General features: G+C 40.3%; 1 pseudogene; it reads left to right on the top strand.

The window, feature by feature from the left end:
• The first annotated feature begins 24050 nt into the window (after positions 1-24050).
• Positions 24051-24168, top strand: LOC124559116 (annotated as a pseudogene).
• Positions 24169-27738: the final 3570 nt, after the last annotated feature.

The raw sequence follows: 27738 nt of genomic DNA, 5'->3' as shown, positions 1-27738 counted from the left end.
AAACAGATAATGGTATAGAATTCTTTAACTAAGATTTTGAAGAATTAATGAAGAAATATAACAATAATTAGTATTCAACTTTTTCAGAATTAAACGTATCTGTTGTTGAATGTTTTAACAGAACACTTAAAGAAAAAATGTGGACAGAATTTGCTTTACAAGGATATTACAAATGGTTAAATTTAGTTAAAAATCGTAAACAGTAACACAAAACATTCTACATTATAAATGAAACCAATAGAAGCTAGTTAAAAAAAATTTAAAAATAAGTAACATTATATCTAATGAAAATGCTAAATTTAAAGAAAAGGCGATAAAAATAGAATTAGTAAACTGAAAGGCCTTTTTATAAAAGGATATACAGATAATTGGTCAACAGAAATATTTGAAATTGAAAACATTCTTTATTCTAATCCATTTACATACAAATTAAAAGATGTAAGAGGAATAATTTTATGAACAAGAACTACAGAAAACTAATTATCGAGATATATACTTAGTTGAAAAAGTTTTAAGAAAGATAGATAAGAATTTTTTTTAAGTGGTTCATTTTTGCTAATTCAGACAACAGTTCGATAAGTAAAGATAAAGTAATTTTATAAAGAAATAGTATACTGTTTAGTTTAACAATCAATTAGTTTTAAACTAAATGAATTAGTTTACCGTTTTATTAGCTATTTAGCTTAACAATCAATTAGTTTTTGTTTTTAAAAGATGGCATTTACTATTTAGTTTTGTAATCAGTTAGTTTTTAAACTATTGGTTTTTAAAACTATTAGGGTACTATTCAGTTTATTACAATTGTTTCATTGTTTATTTTAATTCTATCATCTTTTATTTAATTATTTCCTTGTTTATGTTATTTAATTTTGCAGTTTTTGTATACAAAATTTTTTTGTGTTTTATTTGATCTTTGTAAAATGTTTCCATTTATATAGAAACATTTTACATATAAAATTATTTATAATTTTATATAGAACTGAGTTTTTAAATTTTATATAGAAATAATTTATCACATTTTTATAACTTATAATGACCATACTTTAATGTATCTATTTTATTTTCCAATATACTTATTTTATTATCATTAGGACTTTGTTTTTTACTTGAATTGTATATCTCATTTTTAAATTTTTTGTATATTTACCGGAACTAATGTAAACTTTGTTATTAGATCTATTTCTTTACTATCGCAGCTCAGTTCTTTTACAAAAAATGAGTATCATAAACAGATAAATTATGTAAATAAATAGGTACACAATCAGGTTGTTTTAGTATAAAATTATAATTATTGCACAATGGAGCAATATATTTTACCGTTAGATGATCATGATGACGAACGTTTTTATTAGTTTTTGTATAATGGTATTTACACAATGTACAAAATTTAGAATTATTAGGTATTTTGTTTTTTCAATTGTAATTGGTTTGACTTCTCCCATTTCGGAATAAATTTTTACAATCTCTTCAACCTCGTATTTTATACTTTCAAAAAAGTTTTAATGACAATTTAGGACTCTATAAATAACTCGAAGTTTATAATTTCCATATATGTATCTTATATAGTAACAAAATCCACTTGGTTCCTGTTTTTGATATTTCGTTATGTATGGTATTTCTGGATTTGGTTAACAATTTTCAATATTTAAAAGTAAACTTTAAAAATCAGCATAAATAACAAGTCAAACTTTTTGTGGATATTGAGAATTTTTAAAATAGACACATTTTCCTTTACTTTTCAACTTTTAATGGTTTCTTAGCTAAACAATTTGGTGTATGACTAATTAATTTTTCTTCACTATTAAAATGTAGTAAACATAAATCACAAATACATATTACTGATTCATGTTTGGTGATTTGACTTGATAAAATTCTAGATAAATTTTTTATATAACAATAGTGTGAATTATTATCTTTCTTGAAATAAATCGACTTACATTTTTTCCTTTTTAAATTTGTAATTTTTAATGGATTCACTTGATATTTTTCATCATCATCATCAAACGAATAAACATTTATAGATACAGTAACTATATTTTCAATTTTTGGAATACAATCAAGGAATGTGCATCTACAGGATACAAAGCTGCTTCTATAGACCATAGAAAACATTTTTCATCATTATTTTTGACATTAATAAAGGCTCTTTTGTTTTTAATGTTATCTGGTAAATCAATATAAGAGGATCCTTTCAGTTGAATATATTTGGTAGTTGCAAAGCAATAATTCTATTTAATGACCATCCTGATCCTTGTGTTTGAAAATTTGATATTTTTTCTAAAATATCTTTTAGTTTCTTTAAATTTTTTATTAAAGGCTTTTTCTCTCATAATAGTATAATCTCGTGTTTGTTGTCCAAATTCTTGAAATTTTTATTATTTCATTTGTTGGTCGTTTATATTCACAAAATAGATTAAAATTTATCTTTAAACCATGATGTACTTTGAAATACTCTTATCAGTTTTAAAAATTTTGTTTTACTACAGTTAACAAATGATTAGGATCAAGTATATCTATACTATTTTCAAAATTTATAGTTTGTGATCTGTTTGCAAATGGTTTTTCAACTAAATAATCTTTAATTGTATTTCTATCTCTTGGTTTCAGTTTTACAAATATAATTATAAAAATGGAAATATTCTTATTAATGCTTTATCTTCTTTAGTTAGAAAATCATCATAAATATTATAATATGGTAACGTTTTCCAAAAATTATCACTTACTTCAGCAACTGCTGTAGCACCTTAGAACTGCATTCAGGTGTATAATTTTAAACAGTATTTGTGTAATTTTCACTCATATCAGGTATATAAATTTAAAAAATATTTGTACAATTTTTACTTACTTCAGTTACATAATTTTTAACAATATTTATGATTTACACTTACTTCTGGTGTATAATTTCTAACAATATTTGTGTCATTTTCCCTTACTTCAGGTGTATAATTTTTAACAATATACGTATTATTTTCACTTACTTCAGGTGTATAACTTCCAAAGATAATTGGAACATTTCTAACAATAATTGGTCGATTTATAATAATAAATCTAATTAAATCAGCTTTATGTAAATTTGAATCCCCGCATAATTTTTTTATTTTACAAAATCCATGAGAGTAGCAACTTTAAATTGGTGTAGTTCAGTATCAATGTAACTTTCCATTTTGCTCTTTTATTTATTACAAAAATATTTATTAGGTTTGTAAAAAATATTTTTTAATAAAACCATAAATAATTAATAGATGGATAAGGATTATTTTTAATAGATAATTAATCAAAAAGAGAATTAATTTATTGTTTAGTTTGACTATTAATTTTTAAATATTGGTCAATCATAGTTTTTAAAAGATTTATACTGTTTAATTCAACAATCAATTAGTTTACTATTTAGTTTAACAATCACTTATTTTAACACTCTATTAGTTTTTATACGATTAGTTTTAATAATTTAGTTAATTAATCATAAGGGATTATTATTTAATAAATATTAGATCATAAAGTTAAAAGCTTTCTTATACTTAATATATTCTAAAGTACACTACTTACATTTATTATTATGATTATCTTTATGTGAAGGATTTATGTAAAAACAATTTAAATATTTAACCTCATGACAATTTTTATGTCTCATTGTAGATGTAGGTGTTTCTTCAGTTAAAACTTTTTCATTATTCATTGTAGCTGTCGATTTTTCTTCATTATTTACTTTTAATAATATTTTTGAATGTTCTTCACTTGGATTTAATCGTAAATGTTCCTTAAAATAATATTAGCAGCACGTTTCCACATACACATGGAATTCGATTTTTATTATAATTTTTTACATGATATTTATTTATACATGTTCTACATATAGTTGTATAACCATTTTTTTAATTTTGTAAATTTAACTTATCAGTTGATTGCTCTGTATTACAATCTTTACAAAATTTAGATTTTATAGAAGATTCTTGTTGAACTTGCTCCATTTACATATAAAAATTATTAGATTTCTGATAAAGTACAATTTTTTAATTTTTACAATTTAAATATATAATTAATCACCATCATAATATCGTGCTTCACCATAATATACTCATTCACCAAAATATGCTGCTTCATCTTGAGCTTCACAGATAGCATAAATATCAATTATTTCAATTTTTTCTGATACTTTATTTTTAATTATAGTTCTACAAAGTGGACAATTTTCTTTTTCTTTTAAGCATTCATCAATAGGTTTTTTATGAAAAATATGATTGCATTATTTTCATTACTGAAACAAATAGGACAATCACTATCTTTTTATTAGATTTATAAAAAATAAAAGAGGAGAATAAGTTTCAGTGAATCATTTGGCTATAAGTTTTTAAATATATGTAGAAAACAAACTACAAATTTATTTTTTAAACTTATAAAAAAATTTTTCTTTATAAGTGTAAACTACTTTAATCAAGAAGCTCAACAACTTAAGTATTTCTAAAGAAATTAAAAAAGGAAACGAGCTAAAGATAAAGGTTTTATATAACATTACAAACTGTGAATATTTAAATACTAGATATGGAGAACAACTTTATCTAGAACTCAATAATGCTTTTAAAGTTATTAAGTTATTTTACCAAATAGGTATTCTAAATTAATTGCTGATTTTGATTTGAAATAATTAAGAAATGACAAATGAAATTAAAATATAAAGGAAGGAAAAACCTAAAAAAAAGAAATAATGAATTTCATGATATAGAGTTCACAATGTGATTTTTTAAAATAATTTTTTTTGGTAGCTAATAAATTTTCATTACATTCTTAAATTCACAATGCGAATGTGATTTTGAAAATAATATACTTCGTTAACTAATACGTTTTATTTACTTTTATTCACAATGTGACTTTCTAAAAATTAACTTAATTTTATTAACTAATACATGTTATTATGTTACAATCGCTTTGTAAATAAAATAATGAAGTTAGAAATCAGTTAGTTAATATAATTAGTTGTGTTATTGTAAAAAATAGGTATTTAGTTAACATTATGAATTCAGATGACTAATTAAATATACTGAATTTTTTAAAAAATCAGTTAAATTACTTAGAAAATGTAAAATTGGTTTAAGTGGTCCACAACCTACAAAATGCATCTCCCAACATGATATTTAATTATGACATTGGGCTGATTTCACTTTTGTGGCGGCGGCCTAACGATAGGCACACATGCAGGAGACCCCAAATGGTGGGTAATATATCGCATTTAATTCCATTCCTTTGTGATAACAGTTATTATGTCATAGGGAGCAAGGGTGAGGGGTGCAGCCCTGGTGTCTACACAAGTGGTGGAACTATGCCACCTGTAAACTGATTAATTAAAGAATACTTATCAATATATTATTGACTTTGATTTGAATGTCAGGTCATGACATCCATCTTCTCCAGCACAGTGTGATGAAGGGTGCGAGGAGTAGGGGAGTAGGGGGGGTTTGGAACACGCTCTGGTGGTGGCAGTGTGGCAGTGTGCACTAGCTCAGTCGATTCCTGCATGTCAAGGTGAGTGTACACAGGAAAATTTTCCAATAAGACGACTGCTTCAATCTTTAGTAGTGTAATTATGTAATTAGGACTTGTAGTTGATGGATGTGAGCTTTTCCCACCAAACAAAAGTGGGATCAAGCCCCTGTAAATTGAATTTTATAAATAAACACTGTATCCTGTGCTATACCTGTATAATTGACTTTCTTGTCACAAGCTCCTCTCTCCCCAGCACAGATGGCGGGTTAGCCACCATGGCCGAATCCATTCTCAGTCAGGAATATGCCTTGGAAAGAAGGCATCTCATGTGCACTGGTATTCTGCAGGGGTTTAACAGGTAAACGCTGCCTTGTTTGTGATTCTGTCGAACCGTGACCAATGGTGTGTGCAGGCCTTGCATGACAGGAGGAGAAATAGAGGAATTTCTCAGATGCAATTGTTTGGGGATTAGTGTGACATCAGGTCTGTCAGTCACGGGGACTGAGCGGACCTTCTTGTATATGCGTGTGACGCAGGCACACTTTTCAGAACCTTGAGGGAGCTGTATGTGTCCTGGAGCGAGCCGGCATTAGGTGCAGGTCTGCAGATGGAAACGCTGGATGGTGCGTGCATTGTAATCGAAAGATTTTTAACAGTGTAATTACGTGTGATGGTTGTTTCAAATGGTATTCCTCGTGCAATCGGAATAAAAAAAAGCGATCGATTTAGTTACTGCTTTATAAGACCAGAAACTTACGAAACAGCAGATAATGATGAGCGGAGAGGTCTGACCCTTGCAAACTGAATTTTGTATGTATGTAATTGAATTTCTTGACGTAAGATCTAGCACAGAGCTGTCAATTTCCAGATAGGTGAGGAGATATTTGAGGGGTTAACCAAAGGGGGATGGATTAATTAATTGATAAATTTAATTAAGTAGTCAATCAAATTGATAGAGTGAGAGAGGGCAATACGAATAATCCAGGCCTGAAAACGTACTTGTATCAGTGAGGTTGAGGGGGACGGTTGGAGGCTTCCTGAGGGGTTGGGAGGAGGAGGGGGCGGAGGAGGGGGAGGGATGGTGGAACAATAGGCTAAGGCCCTGTCAATCAAAAAGAAGGACTATCCTCAGGGAATCATTACCTGTGAATCAAAGGATTATCCCCTGGGGGCCATAACCTGTCAGTCAAAAGAAAACAATAGGTTTATTCCTGAGTGTATACTTGCTCCTGATGTAGGCAACCCACACTAACAAAGCTCGCCACAACTCTATTTGCCCTCTTATTGTCTGTTATGACATGAGGGAATAGCTTCCATCGTACTAGAGGGAGTAGTAGAGAGCAAAAACTACGGATAGAGACGGGAATACATTCGACATAAAATTGAGGATGTAAGTTTGAGTTGGTACTCTGAGATGAAAATGTTGGGACAGGAGAGGAATGGATTCGTGGTGTGTAGCAATAAACCAGTCAGGACACAGAAAAAGAATATTTTTCTTTGTAAAAAGAATGGCCCCTTCTAACCTCAGTGTTTCCACACTGCAGACATTTCTCGCAAGGCACCCAATTTTTGCTGCCAACGAGTAAACAAAAATGTTTGCTCAGTACAGAAATATAATGCCATGAGCAATCAGTTGAGATAACAAAGTTGCTATTTAGCAGAAGGCTTAAATCTGACTAACATGGGGACTGCATCTACTTATCATCACAGATTTTCTCAAAATTCATGCCGTATGTACTTCTTGGCCAGAAATTACAGTGAAAGAAGTGGGAGTGCCAGATGCTAAGCATTTGGGTAAAACAGAAATTTGGGAGGGATGAGGAAAATCATGAGTCATTTATGTTATCGTGGTTTCCAGGCAGCGATTGGCGCAGTGGCAAGAGTACAGAACAGTAATAAGAAGGTCGCAGGGCCGACTGCCTATACAGGGACTTTTTATTTTCAATTTATTTGTTACTTTTACTGCAAAAAACCGAAATAATGTTCAATATATTGTAATCATTAATATTTTCATAAGAAACATGCGAAAGAGAAATGCGAAGGAAAATTTCAGATTGTTAAAAAATTTCTAGGAATGAATTTTAAGCTGTACATGTGATCTTTGTATACACCAATTAGCCAGGACATTATAACAACCTACCTAATAGCCGGTATGTCCACCTTTGGCACGGATAACAGTGGCTGCGTGTCATGCCACAGAGGCATTGAGGCCTTGGTAGGTCGCTGGAGGGAGTTCGCACCACATTTGCACACACAAGTTGCCTAATTCCCGTAAATTCCGGGGAGGGGGGCATGAGCTCTGATGCCATGATCAATCACATCCCAGATGTGTTCAATCGGGTTCAGATCTGGCGAGTTGGGGGCAGAATATCATTTGCAACTTGCTACTGTGCTCCTCGAACCACTCCATCACATTTCTAGCCTTGTGACATGGCGCATTATCTTGTTGAAAAATCAAATGTAAGTGGTCTGCAACCAATGTACGATACCCCTCAGCCATCATGGTTCCTTGTATCAGCTGCACTGAACCCACGAATGCCCATGTAAATGTTCCCCAGAGCATAACCGAACCACCGTCAGCTTGTCTCTGCCCCGCACTACAGGTGTCAAGGAGCACTTCCCTGGAAGACGACTGATTCGCTTCTCTCCTTCGGCATGATGAAGAAGGTATCGGGATTCATCTGACCATGCAACGCTCCGCCTTTGCGCCAATATCCAATGCTCATGGTCTCGTGCCCGTTTCAGCCATAGTGCCGATATCAGGCTGTTAACATTGGCACATGTGTGGATTGTTGGCTGCGGAGGTCCATCGTTAGGTGTGTTCGGTGCACTGTGTGTTCAGACACACTTTTACTCTGTCCAGCACTGAAGTCTATGTTATTTCCGCCACAGTTCGCCACCTGTCCTGTTTTATCTGTCTTCCCTGGCTACGATTTCAGACATATGTAAGAGGGGGGTGGCGGCCCATCCCCACGACCTCTGTACATGGTTTCATCTTGGTTTTGGGAAGACACTAACCACAACACTCTTCAGACACATGAATATTCGTGCAGTTTCCGAAATGTTCGTGCCGAGCCTCCAGGCCATCACAATCTGCCCTCGTTCAAACTCAGATCGGGCGCTTTCCCCATTCTACTCACGGACAGCATGCTCACTGATATTACACGCACCGTGTGTATGTCTGTCTAGCAGTCATCCCTCGCCAAGGTAACGCTGCTGTCACCTGAAAGGGTTTATATCGATAGTAGGTCGGTGGTCATAATGTTCTGGCTGATCAGTGTATAAAATTAGATATTTTTGTTATTTTACTGTTGATAATACAGACGCGCCGATGTGATGTTCATTGTAAAAATAGAAGAAGCAATAATTTTCTCATCATCTTCCACACTTTGTAAGCGCTATTTTTTTCTATTAGATGGTTGTTTTAAAGTTGCTGTAGAAAAACAAACTCACCTAATATTCACAAACAGTTGTGTGTCATCGCACTGTTACACAGAAAACCACGTGTCAAACATTAGCGAGTATTCCTGGTTATGCACTGTGGAATGTATTTTGATGCGGTGATTTCTTTGTTGTTCAAATTTGTGTGAAATCTTATGGGACTTAACTGCTAAGGTCTTCGGTCCCTAAGCTGACACACTACTTAACCTAAATTATCCTAAGGACAAACACACAGACACCCATGCCTGAGGGAGGACTCAAACCTCCGCCGGGACGAGGCCCACAGTCCATGACTGCTGCGCCCTAGACCGCTCGGATAATCCCGAGCGGCAGTGATTTATTTTTATCTCGATGAGATAAAACATTTTTGAAAGTTTCTGATTAAATTTATTATCTGACGATAAAAACAGATATCGCAGGTTTGCACTAGTGGTGTTTATTTAAGGGGAATCACATTAATACTGCAAGTTGGCAATGTTTCTTCATCTTGAGAAACCTCGTCGTGTAACTGTGGATTTGTCTGTTCTCCCCACGAGTTAATTAACAGAAGAAATTTGCTCTCTTCCACATAGGGCTTTATCACGTCCGTGAAAAACTTTTTGTATAAGGATGTTAGGTGTTTCCAAGATTTTGATAAAGTAATGAGGACATTCCTGTATTTAGCTTTTGGATTTCCTTTTCGTACCTTTAATGAAAATATTAAACAATACAATAAATTGAGCACTATACCGACTTGTTTGCGGCAAAAGCAACGTAAAAACTGAAAGGAAAAGAAGGAAAAATGGTTTCCACGTATGACTAGACCCAGCAGCCATCGAATTACCTTTCTTATTTCGCTGTGCCAAACGCTGCCTGGAAACTACGCTGTCACGAATGGCTTATGCCACAGTCGACATGTGTCAAAACTGCTTTTTCTGTAAACACTTGGCTATCTGAAGCTCCCACTTCTGTCATTTTCATTTCTGTCCAAGAGCTGGATTCACCATAAATATGGGCGAAATAGGTGATGAAGAGTACGTACGGTAGGCTTGTGAAAGGAACTATTGAGTTGTATATACCAGGTGATCAAAAAGTCAGTATAAATTTGAAAACTGAATAAATCACGGAATAATGTAGATAGAGAGGTACAAATTTTCACACATGCTTGGAATGACATGGGGTTTTATTAGAACCACGAAAATACTAAGTTCAAAAAATGTCTGACAGATGGCGCTTCATCTGATCAGAATAGCAATAATGAGCATAACAAAGTAAGACAAAGCAAAGATGATGTTCTTTACAGGAAATGCACACTATGTCTACCATCATTCCTCAACAATAGCTGTAGTCGAGGAAGTGAACAGCACTGTAAAGCATGTCCGAAGTTATGACGAAGCATTGGTGTCGGATGTTGTTTTTCAGCATCCCTAGAGATGTCGTTCGATCGCGATACACTTGCGACTTCAGGTAACCCCAAAGCCAATAATTGCACGGACTGAGGTCTGGGGACCTGGGAGGCCAAGCATGACGAAAGTGGCGGCTGAGCACACGATCATCACCGAACGACGAGCGCAAGAGATCTTTCACGCGTCTAGCAATATGGGGTGGAGCGCCATCCTGCATAAACATCGTATGTTCCAGCAGGTGTTTATCAGCCAGGCTGGGAATGATGCAATTCTGTAACATATCGGCGTACCTCTCACCTGTCACGGTAGCAGTTACACAACCAGAATCACGCATTTCCTCGAAGGAAAAAGGCCTGACAAGGGGGGGATGTGGTAAATCCGACCCATACCGTGACTGTCTCGTCGTGCAATGGAGTTTCCGTGGCAGTTCTAGGATTTTCGGTACCCCAAATTCTGCAGTTGTGGGCGTTGGCAGACCCTCGGAGCGTGAAATGAGCTTCGTCGGTCCACAACACGTTACTCAACCAATCGTCATCTTCCGCCATCTTTTGAAACGCCCACACCGCAAATGCCCTCCGCTTCACTAAATCGCCAGGTAACAGTTCATAATGCCGATCGATTTTGTACAAATAGCATCGGAGGGTACGCCTAAGTGCCAACCAAACAGTAGTGTATGGAATGCCTGTGCGACGTGCGACTGCACGAGCGCTGATTTCCCCGTGCATAGACGAACTTGTGCTCAGTCGGCCACTACGGGGTCTATCGTCTAAACAATCCGTGGCTTCGAACTTCGAAATCATTCTCGCGACAGCTGCATTTGTCAACGGACCTTTACCCATTCGAATCCCCTTCCTATGGCGATAGGATCGTAACAGTGAACTAGCACATTCCCCATTCTTATAATACAGCTTCACTAAAAGCGCCTTTACAGGTAACGTCAACATGCTGCAACTGCTGGCGCATCTGATTCTCTCTCTCACTACAGCTCGTTTTATACACGATTGTCATGTGCAGTCACTGACATTTTGCTGTCCAGCGCCATCTGTCGGACATTTTGTAAATTTTGTTTTGTTTTGGTTCTAATAAAAGCCCATGTCATTCCAAGTATGTGTGTCAATTTTTACCTCTCTATCTACATTATTCCGTGGTATATTAAGTTTTCAAATTTATACTGACTTTTTGATCACCCTGTATCTTAGACCGGATGAATAGTAAGCCGAGAACTACCGTATAACGCTCTGCAGACGCAGGTGCCTGGTGTCCTGAGGAGAGGCGGTATTGTTGGTAATTGTCTGTGGTAGGGATTTTGCTGCACTTGTGACGAGGATACGACGCCCACCGTGCAGCCAGACGCAGCAGCAGAAGCGGTGGTGGAGCCCACCGTGCCGCCAGACGCGGCAGCAGAAGCGCTGATGGAGCAGCCACTGCCCAATTTGACCGTGGCGGCCAACTGCGACAAACTGCGCAGCCGCGCCGCCGCCGAGCGCCTCGTGGACGCGCGCATCCGATTGGCTGGCGCCCGCCGCAGGGTGCACCCCAAACGACTCGCCACGCTACAGTCGCTGCCCCTACACTCTGTCTCCGCCGGCATCTTCCGCAAGCCGCACCACCAGCTGTTCCCGCAGGGCGCCAACTGCACGGCCGTCGGCGACTGCGGGGCGCGCACCGCCAAGTCGGAGGACACCGGGGCGCGCCAGCACGGCGGCGGGTGCGCCAAGGCGCGTCCACTTTCCGACGCTCTTTTGTCGCTGTTCTTCACTGTATTGCAGTGTGCCTCACGTCGTAAGGCAGTCCAGTTCATATCCGTTCTGCACATCTCCTCTAATAATCCCAGCCAGATACAATATTGTCCCCAATACTAAGTGTTTCTGAAAGGACTTCGTAACTTTAAAAATTTATTCATACGACTTAAGACTCACTCTTGACGTAACTTTGTAGGAAAATAGATAGACGTTTGACTCACATAGTATGCTATTGCGAATCACACCACTGCAAGCACTAGCGACAGTTGCAGCAAAGATGGCTGCCTTCACTGGTCCCGAGCGTGATCCCTGTGCCTTCTAATTTGAAGAATCAGCGACGTTATTCTGTCATCGACTACGGCGAAGATCCTTCAGGTAGGCCAGCCATTTATGACAGACATAGCTGTTATTTTCAACAGGGTGCTCGGTAAGCCCTAAAAAACCTCAAGTCAGCCTCAGTGTTTGATGATGCACAGCATGTGAGGCAGAGCTTTCTTGACAGCCTTCAACATTGACCTGATGTGCTTCTCGTAACCTGAGCGTCCCACACGTGACAGTTTGGCGTCTCTTAAGAACACATTTGCATCTCAAACCGTACAAATTAACAATGGTGAACCATGAATTTACTTTCAAAACCTTTTCTTAAGAATTTGCTTTATTTACTAGCGATTCATCAAGAACATTAACACATTTAATCACACTATGTGTGCGTGGAAGTAGTTGCCAGTGGGTAACTGATGAAAACAAATCAAATTTCTTTCAACAAATGGAAATTTTATTCCTAAAAGCCTTTTTCTTACAAACAGACTTAAAATTATAATCAGATAGCACCCTCTAAATATCAAGTTACAATTTATTCAGAGGCAGAAAGAACAAATTTTTGACTGTATGAGCTTTCGGGCTGAGAACCTTGCTGCTCCCTTTTGACATGCCCATAGTCATGACCACTCACAACAACCTCTGAAAGACTACACTGGTGCAAATCTGCAACACACCAGATCACTTTCAACTAAAACTTTTAACAACACACACAAGCACATATATTATGCACCCCGTAGGAGGGATGGAAATGGTACAAGACACTGACATTAAAAGATTAACTTGCCACCGAAGGTACAACTTGATTTTAAAAAAAAAGTCTTATGGTGGAAGGGTGGCAACTTTATATACTAAAATGGCCATTTAAATAAAAACCCATGAACAGCAGTCTTACATAAATATACAAGGTTGGCCAGGCATGCTCTACATTACACATATACCGCCTCTCAAGATGATAGGCAAGATAAAAACATATTTCAGGAATTCGGCCGTTACACTTTTAGCAATAAATTCGTTAACACCGAATCCGACTAACCTGACAGAGGCAGCTATTAACGAATGGCAGACAGACCGACAGACAGACAGTCACTAACTGCCTAACCAGTGCAGACGAGAGACAGACGAGCAAGCTGGGGACGAGAGATTGACCAAGAAAACAAGTAGAATTTAACAAGTAAATGAAACAACATATCACTTAACATCTAATAAACTGCGATGTCTGGCGAAGACCTGGCGCAGCACCCCCAAAACGCTCTTCCGAACCGTCTGCTGCCAGCTGCTTCAACGGACGCATGAAGGCGCGCCGAACTCCCGTCTCATGGCGTCGCAGCTCACACTGGCCAGACCGATGTCGTGGGTTGACGCCTGTTGCTCTCGTGTCGGCTGCAAAGCCACTACCCCTCGCTATACGGCGCGGCCCACTGGACTCACGTGGCGACCTCACATGCACCGACGCTCAAGGCGGACAAGTCATCTTGTGTCTCAGTGCGCGACCAACCAACCGATCGATCCAACCGCCAATGACCGTTGCCTGAACAACTCGAGCAGACTGGCGGCCTAACGCGCAGACTCAGATGCAGGAACTCAGCCCGACCGGGTGACCACTACCTGAGTTCTGTTTCTGGCAGAGTGGCAAGACTCTCAGTTTGCCGGCTTTAAAGTTCGATCCAAACGACAGACGTACTAACACTCTGAACGATAGACAGACACTGACTGCCCCGCACTGACCCGGGTGACCAACTGACCAGACACCCCCCTAGCAAGCTCATAGCGCCCCTTCAATGCACGTGAGCGGGCTACCTTTCCCCTTTCCCACCAGAGGGAGACACCAAAGCTGCGATTGCCACAGCAGCGCCACGGCCAGAAACGGAGGGCGACTGCTTCACACAACGCACTGTGATGCGCTCTTCAAAACAGCAATTTTTACCATGGCTCAAATGGTGCAACAACTAAAAAGACATTCATAGGAGTGCTTGTAATCATTTTTCTGAGAAAATGTTAATTGATCGTATAAAGACGAAGATTTCACTGGAAACATTATCGTCAGTGATGATCAGATATTTCAATAAAGTGGTGGAGTTAAACCCAACAGTACAACTTGGCCAAGAAAAAAAGTCCACGGCAAACCTTGGAAAATGTCCACCATATCTTTCTATGAGGTGAAGTTCGACAGCCGTAAAGTATTTTACAAAACGCATTTTTAACCATCAACTGTTCATTTGCCCCATTAGTCATCTACCGGTTTCTGTTATTAACCATAATCCAGGATGTAGGGCACAACAGATTAGTTAAAATCATCCCATATTCCTTTGAAGCTGAACAATATAGAAATTATCCAGTCAAATTGTTCAAACACCTGACATAATTTGTCTTAGAATATTGATAAGCATATCCCATGTCAAATACACAGACATCGCTGGAAAAACAAGCATTCTAAGACAAACTATTTCAGGTGTTTGTACAATTTTACTGAGTTATTTCGATATTGTTCAGCTTCAAAGGAATATGGAATGCTTTTAACTAATCTTTTGTATCCTACATCCTGGATGATTGTTAATAACTGAAACCGGCTGACGACTAATGGGCCAAATAAACAGCTGATGGTTAAAAATGCACTTTATGAAATGATCATCATAGCCCAAAAGCTAATTTCTTTGGTGCTTTGAGCAAGAGCAGAGTTTGTAGTCTTTTCTTTCTCCAAGAGAAAACAGTCAGTAGAATATCGTACTTAGATGTTCTGGAAAGCCTTTTAATTCCATTGATTGATGAAGCTGACCAAGAACACACCATATAGTCTGTTAAGTAAGAGCACTGTCGGCATTACACACAGATGGTAAAAGATATTGCCGTAGCTCTTCCACAACCCAAGAGAGAGATCTCTTGTCCCTCATGCAATGTCTATAAAGCATTGGTTTATTTTGAATTCTTGACTGAGATACACAAGAAGAGATGTGAGTGCAACGCACTGTCGTAGTCATCCACGTTTTTAACCAAGGTATAGCCTGTTATCTACTTCTGTACAACGGACTTTGATGGCCAGTCAAGAATTCAAAGTGAACTAATGCTTTATGAACGCAGCATGAAGGACAAAGCTTCCTCTATTGGACTTTGAACGAACTAAGGCGATAAACACACATCAAAAAAAGTTTTGCATCACCCCTGTTCCCAGAACTCCTGAAGATAGATGTTGACTGTGGATACTGTATCACAGACACAGTCCCACAGTCCCTCTAACTGTTCAGAGATGTCACTAAACCCACCCATAGAGTAAACAACCATGCATGAGCAGCGCCTATTAGACAGATGGGGTCCGACAGCCGATCAGTTCCAGTCATTCCACAAGGAAGGAGGTGCACGGCTCGTGCTGTCTGCAGTTCAACCATACCTAGACGGTCACTATCAGAATGCGTTACACAACGCGTGTCTTCAGTTCAGCTACTTCTGTAATTTCAGCACTGAACACAGCATCTTTCAGATGAAAACCAGAAGTCTCACAGATTAAAATCGGCTGATCTGGAAGGCCAAGCTGTGGGAAAATATCGGCTGATAATTCTAGCACTTCGAAAATGCTTCAATAGCAGCTGCTTCACTGGCTGTACAATGTGCAAAGGAGAGCCATCTTGCACTAAAGTGGTCACACACACACACACACACACACACACACACACACACACACACACACACACACACACATCGACCCTGTTGAAGTGTTGAAATGGGAGTGGTGCGCTAAAGTCTCTCATAATGTGTACCAGTGATGGTACAGTAACAGCACTCGAGGACTCATCTTCTCAAAAAATTATGCTCTAAGATAAATGACACCATTAACCAGCACCACACGATTAACTTTCAGAATGAAGCGGTACCGTTGATGTGCAAGCGGAGTTTTCGTTGCACGTATTCTGCAATTCTGTGCACTGATATATCCTTGGAGATGGGAATGGGCTTCGTCTGTCCACAGAATGTTCCATGGCTATTCATTGACTACTTTCACGGAAGCAAGAAATTCTAGAGCAAACTTTCTTCTCACTCTCAGGTGAGCATGAAACAACTCCTGAACATGTGTAATTTTGTATGGATACCAAGCAGGATGATTCGTAGAAGTTTATGCACTGTGTACTCACAGGCATATCCAAAGTTCGGGCAATTCCCCGAGCAATGCATGATTGCATATCAACGCTCGAGCCCTCCTGAAATGCTGTGGCCACATCCTCTACTAACCTCAGACCAATTGTTTTCCTCTCTCTGTCACACTGCGCTGCAAAAGAACCTGTCTTTTCGAATTTTTTAATAATTTTCTCCAGACCCTTGGTAGACATCGGAACAATGCCGTTTCTCGTACCCTGAGTGTTTGGAACTTCTGCATAGCTACTGGCGCACAGTCACCATTCTTGTAAAATGGTTTTACCAGCAGCACGTGATATTGCATTGAGACAACCGTGCCGAGAGTCTCTTGTTTCCACAACGTTTCCCCCTCCTTCGATAATATTCCTTTCAAATTTAACATCATTGTCAGCAATGACTCCTTTTTTACAGCGTTTTGAAACTGGTACTTCAGTTATAATCACCCCGCACTTCACGAGCAGAAAGACTACCAAGTAACTCTTCTACTTTAAGAGGCATTTAATCTAAATGCTGCATCGACACTCTACTGAAGTCTAAAGCATTATCAGCACCATGTTGTTAGCAGTTACTGCAAAGGGAGGGAAGCTGCTACCCTCCCCCTTACACCCCCCCCTCTCCCTCCCGTTTCATGTAAGTCTGAAACGTAAACTTTGTCAAGAAAAAACTAAAGGCTTAGTGATTAGTTGCTAAGAAAAAGGCTACACGAGAACACAATTAATTGTGGACTGTCTAGCTACTCATCAGAGTACCAGACCTTGTGGGCTGTTCATTGATAGCGTTAGATACGTTTTTAAAAGTCACCTGACACCTAAAGTAAAGAATGAAGTTGCTGCATTGAAAACAGAACTAGTTATTAAACATGGAGGTATGACTACAAAACTGCCGTCATGAGCAAGCCACTTAAAGACCAATTTTGAAAACACAATTATGAACGGTTTGTATAGGGGGAGCATGCATTCACTCCATCTGACAAGATTAAAAACTCATTAGTCAGTCTTACGAGTGAATGGAGTTTCTCTTTATGGGCACGATATCACCATATTCTGTCATAAAAGTGTTCAACAACTGCTTTGTGACCACCGTCCTGTATGATTTGGGAGAAGAGTGATGGAATACTGATAGGGACAAAACAAATAACATTAGTGGAGTTAACGTGAGATTAGTAAGGATTCATTCAAGAAGGCTGGTATTCCTATTAAGTTAGCTACATTACAGCATAAAAAATGTGATTAAGTGTGACCATATTGTGAAAAGGTCGGTCGTACCGAGGTTCGATCGCGTCCGCATACAAATCGTCATGGGGGCACTCTGACACGGGGGTGTAGAAATGAAGTGAAAAATTTATTTAATATAATTACTTACTGTTTAGAACACAATTAAACGGAATTAGGTGCGGCAGGAGTAGTTGGTACACCACATTTTTCCGCAGATTTCACAATTTTCAACAAGTCTTTTTTCCCTTTTCCGTATTTATAAAACTCCATGCAAGTCAGCAGTCGATTTATTTCATCAGCCCTCAAGGTCACATTGGCGTTGTGGGCGGCAATAGGAAAACAAATACCTTACGACACAACAAGAACAGACAACAGAGTCACGAAACACACAAGACAAACACGTCCACTCGTAATGAAAACACGAAAGTCAATACGTTGTCTAATGGGAAGCGATATGTCCTGATACGCACGCGAGGTTAGACTGGCAGGCTGATTGATTGCTCTAAAACTCTGGCTATATATGCCAGGTGTGTGGGCTGCTCCTGCGTTGACCTCTTTGGGGTGCAGTGGGACCTAACGTGTTGAGCTGTCCTCACTGGGTGTCGTTGATTGTGACGCCCTTTGTTTCTATATCGGGCTGCAAGAGAAGACTACTCTCGCAGTAGGTCGGGCCAACGTGTTGTTGGCCTGTGGTGGACCTGTTGGCCCAGACCACGAATCAGGCGGCTGCCAGAGTTTTCTGCATTGCTGTAGAACACTCTGGTGATTTGCCGGAAGCGATCCCGCAGGAAAGGGATGCCTGCTTCCTTGTGTAGCAGCCACGTCGGGTATCGAGGCGGCTTGTGGAGCGCAAGTCGCAGCGCCCTATTTTGCACGCGTTGGAGCGTCGCAATGTGCGTCGCTGCCGCTTTACCCCACACCACGGCCGCGTATTCCAGTACCAGCCGGACAAGGGACAGATACACGGTGGGTGAGGCCGTGGCGTGGAGGAAGTGTCGATGAAGGGTTGAGTAGTGGGTAAAGCGCACGAAGGCGCCCCACTGCCCGCCCTCTGACGTCTCGGACGTGTGGCAGCCACGTCAGGTGGCAGGCTGAGCTTTTTTTTTTTCTTTATTGTGATTTCATTCCCCCCATATGGGCAGGGGAGGGCTGTCAGCAGGACAATCCGCCGCTCTTCAGCCGAGTGACACAACTAAAACAAGAATAAAATAATACATACATAAGGAGATAAAAAAGGGAACATAAAACAGAGTAAGAGGAGAAAATGGAGGTAAAAAGACATGGACATGTAGACGTTCATGGGGGACAGTTAAAAAAGTCACCAGAAAGTTAAAAAAACACAGTTGGCGATTCTTAAAACACAGAGAAGACACTGGATGCTCATGCACAGGTTAAAAGTTGGCCACAGTATTAAAAACACTCCGAAACAACACACGTAAAACCCACATGGAGCACACACGACGAAGAATAAAACTACCAGGTGGGACCTGCCGAGGGAAAGGTCAGAGAGGATGGAAAAGGAGGGGAGAGCATGGGGCAGCTGGGGAAGCGGCGGGATGAAGAGAGGAGGGGCAACCGTGGGTTCACGAAGAGGCAGGAGACACATGGGGCGGGAGAGGAAAAGGGAAGACAGGGCAGGAGGGAGCGCAGAGACACTGAAAGAAGGCACAAGAGATGGAGGGGGAGTAGGAGGGGAAATCCGCTCAGAAGGAGGGAGGGGGAGGAGAGGGAGCCCTGAGGAGGAGGCAGGAAGAGGGGGTTAGAGTTGGTAGGAAGGGTAGATGTCAGGGCGAAGCTCATCAACCGGGAGGGGTAGGCGGAGGAAGTTGTGTTGGGAAAGGAGATGGAGGGTGTGGAGATGGAGAGACGGAGGGACACAACGCAGGCTGAGCGACAGGCAGGCGCTTAAGTACGCAATCGGGGACGCCGCTATTGGCCGCTGCAACCACGTGTTCCACTGTGGTGCCCTCATACTAAATGCGGGTCAGTGTTAGAAGGCCAGATCAGTCAATCATCCAGACTGTTGCCCCTGCATCAACTGAAAAGGCTGCTGCCCCTCTTCAGGAACCACACATCTATCTGACCTCTCAACAGATACCCCTCCGTTGTGGTTGCACCTACGGACAGCTATCTGTATCGCTGATGCACGCAATCCTCCCCACCAACGGCAAGGTCCATGGTTGATGGGCGTGTGGAAGGGGGGGGGGGAGAAGAAACTGGAACACCTGCCTAATATCGTGTAGGACTCTTGAGAGCAAGTAGAAGTGCCGTAACACGACGTGACATGGACTCGACTATGATTTCAATCATCACCCAATCTGCGGTTTCAGATAGTATCATCCAATCAATTATTAAGAAAATAGCCCAAGTAATCAAATTCAATGGTATAGAAAGGCATTGTCTGTTCCTCAACTTTCTAAATCAAATTAATTACTAAATAAAATTATCTGAGACCACATTTACATGCTGCACTAACAGATGGCGCTACTTCAGTAACAGAGCCTAGCTCGTAACAACATTTTGCAAAGCCATGACAAAACTGGGTGTTGCTGGGATGTTGTGACAAGAACATCCATAACGGTGACGATCCCGATATATCGGGACAGATGGCAACCCTAAGAGAACAACATCTTGAACGTATCTTACTTCAGTCTCACGTCAATTAGAAACTGATTTTATGGTTGCTTTTTATGCGTTTTTTGGCGTTTTTGCCATCCGACGTTGTACGATCTTGCCACGGTGGATGGGCTTTCCTAATTAACAGTGCCACATTTTTTTTAATGTCAAACTCGTGCAGTACAGTCGAATTAGTGTGCAACTCGGACTAGAGCCATCGTATTGCAATTCATCTGTCATTTGCCGCCACATAAATTTACGTTATTACGCGTACAGCGCCATCTAGTGTGAAAATTTTACTTAAAATTTTTTGTTTAAATAACGTTTCCCCTTCTTTGACAATATTATGTTCAAATTTTATTTCAGTTTGAGCAGCGTCTCCTTTTTTACAGCGGTTTGTAACTGAAGCCCTAATTATAATTACTCTTTACTTCATCGATATAAACCTGAGGCACCAACCAGTACTCTCACGGAATTCTGTCTGTGGCATATGTGAGGTCTTTGCAATTTCCGAGGCCTTTAACAAGATTATTTTCGAGGAACGGTTATTAGGTACGTAGATTCGTCCAAATCTTACTTTTTGCCAGCCTGTCTATTCTACATACAACAAAAAACTGCAAATTTGAAACTTGCGTCACAGCTGCGCTACATACTGAACTTCGTTGATTACTTTCTTTCAACATTAGTGCTCATCAGTGAAGGGTAAATTTTACTCTTAGATGAAAAACTATGCCTGTTCTGTTGTAAAAAATAGCGGAATTGTGAGTACAATAGTGTTCACTACCTAAATGAAGCGTCAGTAATCAAAGACAACTACATTGTTATCTGATACTGAACGATTAATTTGCGATTTTGTACTTGGTGTGAGAACACACGCGTGCTGACTTCCTGCGCGGACAAGTTCAGTTACGTGTGCCTACAGGTGCACACAGAGAACATTGGTTAACCTGCCAACCAAGTGTTCCACTTGAAACGTCCCCTTTTGAAAAATTATATGCGTGACTGGGCTTAAACTGACACACAATATTTTTAGCGCAACGCAATCTGACTTTCAAAAATCCCTACAAAAGAATGGCCCTGACTATAACATTAACCTATACCTTTCACAAATCACTTACGTCACAAAAATCTTCGTTACTCGAACTACTGCAATACAGCGAGCGCCACTACTGCCAGGTAAATAAAAGATTCAAACTACTGAAGGCACTAACTACTGATAGGTATAGTTAGCAAATGAAAGATTTTGATAGAGAACAAACAATGTATTTACCTTAATAGTGTTGAAAAATCATAATATTCATAGCAGTTCACGATATTCAGTATTACAAATTTCAAAACTCCGCCATCTCTCTCCCCACATCCACCACTGCTGGCGGCTCACCTCCAACTGCGCAACGCTACGTGCTGTTCACGTCCAGCTGCCCAACACTACAATGGCAGACAACAATGCAAACTAGCCACAGACTGCACACAGCACAGCCAGTGATTTTCATACAGAGCGCTACGTAACGTTGCCAATAAGAAAACATAAACAGCCTACTTACACACTTACATGCTCTTCAGTCTTTCTCAAACTATTCTGAAGGAACTGCTCGATAAAAAAATTTGATTCTTTCGCATCTTACAGACGTATATGACAGCATCATGGTGAATCTTTCCGGTAATGGTCGTAGTTATTGTGATGCGCCATTATTAAAATACATTAGGGTAAGGACTCAGCAGAAATTTCAGGAGAGGTGGCGATTTATTTTTCTCATATTTCTTAATCTTTTTACCTCAGAGAGATGTCATCAGTGACGAGTTTTTACTATCGCCTACAGTTCTCTTGCTTCTGTGTTGAATTTTGTTTCTTTTGCGAAATACAGTGGACTTTTATACATGCTTTACCTCACTAACATGCTAATGCAGCTGCGACTGCAATGTAATCCTGGAACAGTGTATTATGAAACGAACAAGTGAGGACAAAATAGTTATGAAAACGTATGAAAAAGTTCGTTCTTCATATAAATGGGGACATTTAATTTCTTCACTTTTGTTGTTCCAAACCCACACCAAATCACATTTCACCAGCTGTCGATGGCACTTAAGAAATTACATTGTTCCACAACAGGTTCAAAAATGGCTTTGAGCATTATGGGACTTAACGTCTGAAGTCATCAGTCGCCTAGAACTTAGAACTACTTAAACCTAATCATCCTAAGGACATTACACACATCCATGCCCGAGGCAGGATTCGAACCTGCGACCGTAGCGGTCGCGCGGTTTCAGGCTGAAGCGCCTAGAACCGCTCGGCCACTCCGGCCGGCCCACAGCAGGAATATGTAGTTACTTGCATATCGCAGATGATGTGATAACTGCACATGTTAACCATTTTCAGAATACTCTCCCTCTGAATGTTATCATTTGCCACAAACTTGTTTCAGTAGCGTGATTAGTTTATGGGTGGGTGGAAGTAAGAGCGTTCCATACAATTTATTTTCTCAAGATTGGAGATAGACAGAGATCTTATCCAAGTTTTAGAAAAAAGTTGTTATATTAGATATGTTATACAGGGTGTCCCAGCTATCTTGTCCACCCAAAATATCTCTGGAACAATAACAGCTATTGGAAAACGACTTTCACCCGTATCAATGTAGGGCTGGGGCCCATGAATGTACATATTTGGAAACATTCTAAAACGAAAGCATATGTGTTTTTAACACAAACTTATGTTTTTTTAAATGGACCTCCTACATTTTTTCTGCAGCAATCCATAGCATGACAAAGCACATACACTATGGCGTTGATTGCATCGCAATATTCCCATTACAACCCGAGATATTAAGACGCGAAGTTCACGCTTGAAACACCCGACATGCGCTGCTAGCGCACGTCCTGAGGCTCAGGCGTGAACCCCATGCTGCCCGTAATCGCGATGTGATTGACATGCGTAATCACACTTCCATACTTCCCAGCAGGTATTTATCCCATAGGCTAGGGGTGATGCGGTTCTGTAACATATCTGTGTACCGCAACGTTAGTCACAAAGTTAACTTCGCTTATCGTTAATCCGTTAATTTGTGACTAATGTTGCGGTACACAGATATGTTACAGAACCGCATCACCCATAGCCTATGGGATAGATACCTGCTGGAATGTACGACGTTAATGCAGGATGGCAGCAGACCGTATTATTTGTTTCGGACCTATTGATAAGTATGGAAGTATGGAAGTGTGATTACGCATGTCAATCACATCGCGATTACGGGCAGCATGGGGTTCACGCCTGAGCCTCAGGACGTGCGCTAGCAGCGCATGTCGGGTGTTTCAAGCGTCAACTTCGCGTCTTAATATCTCGGGATGTAATGGGAATATTGCGATGCAATCAACGCCATTGTGTATGTGCTTTGTCATGCTATGGATTGCTGCAGAAAAAATATAGGAGGTCCATTTAAAAAAACATAAGTTTGTGTTAAAAAACACATATGCTTTCGTTTTAGAATGTTTCCAAATATGTACATTCATGGGCCCCAGACCTACATTGATACGGGTGAAAGTCGTTTTCCAATTGCTGTTATTGTTCCAGAGATATTTTGAATGGACAAGATAGCTGGGACACCCTGTATACACACCAGCAATGTAAGTTCGAAAGTACACCAAACATAATTTCATAGCGCCTCCTGTTCAATGAATCGAATTTTGTGTGGTGGGTTACATAATTTAAAAATATCGCAATAACTCTGGCTATTAATGGCAACGGCCTTGCCGCAGCGGATACACCGGTTCCTGTCAGATCACCGAAGTTAAGCGCTGTCGGGCGTGGCCGGCACTTGGATGGGTGACCATCCGGGCCTCCGTGCGCTGCTGCCATTTTTCGGGGTGCACTCACCCTCGTGATGCCAGTTGAGGAGCTACGCGACCGAATAGTAGCGGCTTCGGTCAAGAATCCCATCATAACGACCGGGAGAGCGGTCTGCTGACCCCACGCCCCTCCTATCCGCGTCCTCCTCTGAGGATGACACGGCCGTCGGATGGTCCCGATGGACCATTTGTGGCCTGAAGACGGGATGCTATGGCTATTTATGGAAAGAGAAGCAGTTCACCACAAAATTAACATAAGTGGCTATAGGATTTTAAAATATCATTTTCATCGAATAGTTTGTTTAAGATTGTTTGAGAAAGATTGCTGAGCAGTCAAGTGTACACCTGCAGCGCCGCCCCCCCCCCCTTCCCTCCCGTGTAGTGAGTCGGCATTGGCCGCACTGAAGTGACCTGTCTTTTGCTATCCGTGCTGCTTCATTACATAACATGCCGATATTTTTCGCAATGCTTGTAAGTCGCGTCGTGCTGGCCTCCATAGCCAGTAACCTGATTTGCTTGTGGGCAGACCCTAAGGAACGAGGACTACAGCTGAAGTTCCTTTGATTCGAAAAAAAAGCAATATTGGTAGAGTCATACCGATAAGCTGCACGAACAAATTTTTGTGCCAAGTTGCGGAGTGTATGCGGCCATAAGCTCGACTTAGTCTTTCTCTGGATAGCTTGCAGTGAACAATGTTGTATGGCGACAAATGCTCTAATCCAGACAGGCGTTTGACCATAGTCCAACGGCGGTGCAATTTTATTATTGTCTACAGCCACACGTTGTAAATCTTGACAACATGAGAAATGTTTGCGTCTCTCTGTTGTCATGCATAAGCAAATCTCAACCCCTCTGTTTCCGTATCACGTGCGCGCGCTTTCTCTCTCCGCCCTCCTACGCAGAGGCGTCTTCCGACGTGCCGCACACTGTAGTCCATGCCTTCTATTTACCTATCCAACTTTACTCTTGCAAGCGATTTCACTTTTGCAATATATAACTCAGAAACAATAAATAAAGAACAGTAAAGGCAGCTTACCTCTGTTTCAGTGTCCTTTATTAAAGGCTACTGCTTTCGGAAGATGGAGAATTAATCTTTCAAAACTACATAGCCATTAAGGGGGGAGGACGTCAAACGGGCCGACATGGAGCAGGAGAGACACCACAGGATATTCTATTTTCTACTTTCTATACTTTTAAAAATAAATTCATAAAACATTGTCAGCATGACCAGGAAGGATTCAGGATTCACACTCATAGCAGTGGAAGTGCAAAAATATAACAAAATAAATTTTTTTTAGATATGAAATTTCATCATTTATTCACTTACTATTGGCTGCACTTGTAGCTATAGGTACATTTTTCTTCCCTAGTAAGAGAGATTCTTTGATGAATTTTGCACAGCATACAAACCATACTTACAGGTGTATGAAACACTGGAATTTTCCAAATCTATTAAAAACTGTGGTAAAAATTGAGATAATTAACTACAAAATTTGATTTTTTCCGAACATAAAGTTTTAAAACGTAACAGCTCATTCATTTTTTCATAAATTAAATAGATTCTAGAGTTTCAGACACCTGTAAGTATGGTTTGTATGCTGAGCAAAATTCATCGAACAGTCTCTCTTACTTATGAAGAAAAATGTACCTATAGCAACAAATGCAGCCAATAGTAAGTGAAGAAATGATGAAATTTCACATGTAAAAAAACTATTTTGTTATGTTTTTGAACTTCCGCTGCTACGAGTGTGAATCCTGAATCCTTCCTGGTCATGCTGACAAAGTTTTATGAATTTACTTGTAAAAGTATAGACAGTGGAAATTAAAATGTTCTGTGGTGCCTCTCCTGCTCCAAGTCGGCCCCCTTAATATTGGATGTAGTGATAGAGGCGAACTATATTTAGTGTAATTAATAATTGTCGACATCGCGCTACTAATCAATTAGATTATAATAAATAAGTCGCAAAACTGGCTGTCAAAATCGGCACTACAAGTACCAGCATGATATTTATTTCATTTTTCTACATACTGCTCTGTAAGATTAGCACTTATCCCATCGTTTGTCAAGGTGTCGAATGAATGCAGCGAAGTATTTTTGAACCAGTTGTCGCATCCAACGGCCTCATTCTCGTGAAAGTGTTGCCCAACCAGATGGTTCTGAAGAGCACTAGTAGCTGAAAATCATTGATGGCCAAGTTGTGCCTGTATGGTGAAAGTTCAAGTGCTGGCATAGTCTCTTCATTTGTTTCGTTATGTGCTTCATTCTGAAACAGCTCTGGTACTCACAAAGAGCGTGTTGCAGCGAACGCTGATGTTGTATCTGTCGCTGCGTTGCGTGCAGAGGCAACACGTCTGGGGCCCGCAGGCGGCGTGAGGCGGCCCGGGAGGAGCCGTCGCGGGACTGCGCGGGGGTCGATCCCAGGAGTTCCAGTAAGAAGGACCGCAGCAGCGCCCACTGTCTGCGTTTCGCCGACTCCTGGTGCGTACTCTCAACTTCGGCCTGCGTCTATATCCACATACAAACGCCACAGACTTCTGTACAGGGCACCGCCGGGGACTTCAGCATTAAGAGTCTCCCCATCCTGTTCCATTTGTGTATTGAGCTTCTGTATGCACATTGGTCTCTCTACACCTGCATCTAATCTCCGCTTACCACATTTCTGTGTGTGGTGGAGGCTACTTCTGGTAGCACTGCCATTTCCCCCTCTTCCTTGTTCCCCCAAAGAGCGTTGCGCGGGAAGAACGATCGTGGATAAACCTTTGGACGAGCTCTAATCTGATTCTATCGTCGTGGTCATTTCGTGAGATATACGTCTGCGAGACCAAAACATTGCTCGACTGATGTTGGAACATATGTTCTCGAAATTTCAAAAGTAAACTTCTACATCTACATCTACATACATACTCCGCAATCGACCATACGGTGCGTGGCGGAGGGTACCTCGTACCACAACTAGCATCTTCTCTCCCTGTTCCACTCCCAAACAGAACGAGGGAAAAACGACTGCCTATATGCCTCTCTACGAGCCCTAATCTCTCTTGTCTTATCTTTGTGGTCTTTCCGCGAAATATTAGTTGGCGGCAGTAAAATTGTACTGCAGTCAGCCTCAAATGCTGGTTCTCTAAATTTCCTCAGTAGCGATTCACGAAAAGAATGCCTCCTTTCCTCCAGAGACTCCCACCCGAGCTCCTGAAGCATTTCCGTAACACTCGCGTGATGATCAAACGTACCAGTAACAAATCTAGTAGCCCGCCTCTGAATTGTTTCTATGTCCTCCCTCAATACGACCTGATAGGGATTCCAAACGCTCGAGCACTACTCAAGAATAGGTCGTATTAGTGTTTTATAAACGGTCTCCTTTACAGATGAACCACATCTTCCCAAAATTCTACCAATGAACCGAAGACGACTATCCGCCTTCCCCACAACTGCCATTACATGCTTGTCCCACTTCATATCGCTCTGCAATGTTACCCCCAAATATTTAATCGACGTGACTGTGTCAAGCGCTACACTACTAACAGAGTATTCAAACATTACCGGATTCTTTTTCCTATTCATCTGCATTAATTTACATT

Source organism: Schistocerca americana, chromosome 1, assembly GCF_021461395.2.
Source record: "Schistocerca americana isolate TAMUIC-IGC-003095 chromosome 1, iqSchAmer2.1, whole genome shotgun sequence".
Taxonomy (NCBI): Eukaryota; Metazoa; Arthropoda; class Insecta; order Orthoptera; family Acrididae; genus Schistocerca; species Schistocerca americana.
Note: the sequence above shows the minus strand (reverse complement) of the source record. Positions and strands in the feature narration are given on the sequence as shown.